Genomic DNA, 1,488 nt, shown 5'->3' on the forward strand with positions numbered 1-1,488 from the left:
ACATTCATCTCAGAATAAAGCTGACCCATTCAAATGCTGTTTAATGTGATTTACTATTTCCGCTAATCAAAAGAGATGCAGCTAGTCTCCTCATTAGCTCAATATTTGAAAAGTGTAAAGGGACCTGTGTGGACCATTTCTACAGACAGGACCAGGCTGCACGGAGTAAGTACAGCTTCAGGATTTCAGGTAGGTACAGCTGCAGATTATAAAGACTGAGCCTCTCACTCAACTTTTCTTTCCCAGTATTAACACACATTGACTTCCTCATATGGGAACATGAAAGAGAAAGCATGGAAAGCCAAAAGCAAGACAAGTGGCCATCACTTGTCCATAACAAAGACGGAAAAGTTGGCAGGAATGTGAAGGAAAGTGAAACTTATCCAGACCTACATAAAGCACTTCCCCAAAAAACTCTTCCCCAAAATTGTTGCCTTCTATACTTTCCAGGCCACTTGCTCACCTCTAACAATAAATTAATTTCCCTTGCTCATCCTTTCTGACTTTCATTGAGAAATCTAACCTGTTATTCCGAGGAACTTACTCATACCACCATCAGAGCTTCAGTCAGCTCTGGCTTCTCATAGAAAAAATGTCTGAAAATCTGTTTCTATCCAACAATCAGTTGTATTGCAGAGTTTCATATTCTAGGTATTTTGAGTATAGAGGGGAAAAACCCAAACCAGCCTAAAACCAAAATCCAGTGGTTTCAAACAACTGACCAATAACTCAGCTACTACAGAAATGCAAGATTCATATCTGTGTTACAGTCATTGCTCAGACTACAGGTAGCGCAAAGCCAGGTTTAATGTCCACTACATTTTGGCTGCTCTTTGAGTGACAGCATAACCTAAAGACATTTTTAGCAAAAACTGCAAACATTAAAGTAGTATAAAGTAATTTTTATCATAAGATCATAGAATCATAGAAGGGTTTGGCCTGGAAAAGAACCTTGAAAATCATCTGGTTCCAACCCCCCTGCCATAAGCAGGGATATCTTCAGCTACATCAGGTTGCCAAGAGCCCCATCCAACCTGGCCTTGAACACCTCCAGGAATAAATATATCACCTCTTAGGCTGATATTGTAAAATCCTCGACCTCATCGGTGAATTCTGTCTCTCGAGACTCAAGCTGTACTTAAAAAACACAGAAAAACAAACAGGCGGAAATGCAAGTTTCTGGTCAGAAAGGCGGCCTTGCTGCTCAGAGAGCGATGGGCAGGTACGAACAGCGGGGTACTGACATACCGACGGCGTAAGAGGGACAAGGACAAGAGCTACGGCCTGCAGCTCGCCATCCCAGCCCGGGAGCACCTGGGGGCGCTCCCGCGCCGGGCCCCCGGGCCTTTGTTCCCCCGCTGCAAGGCCAGCGTTGAGGCGGAGCACGGCCCTACCCAGGCACCCCCGAAGCGCCAAGATAAAATGTGAACAAGGCAAGGCCGGGCCGCCGAGGCTCCGCCGACCCCGACCCGGCCGCGGGACCTCTAC

At 46.0% G+C, this 1,488-nt stretch overlaps 1 protein-coding gene across 3 annotated transcripts in view; it reads right to left on the reverse strand.

The window, feature by feature from the left end:
* Positions 1-1,488, reverse strand: part of HOOK3 (hook microtubule tethering protein 3) — an 85,722-nt gene that overhangs the window by 84,047 nt on the left and 187 nt on the right. The window lies entirely within an intron of this gene.

Source organism: Vidua chalybeata, chromosome Z (genome assembly GCF_026979565.1).
Source record: "Vidua chalybeata isolate OUT-0048 chromosome Z, bVidCha1 merged haplotype, whole genome shotgun sequence".
Classification (NCBI taxonomy): Eukaryota; Metazoa; Chordata; class Aves; order Passeriformes; family Viduidae; genus Vidua; species Vidua chalybeata.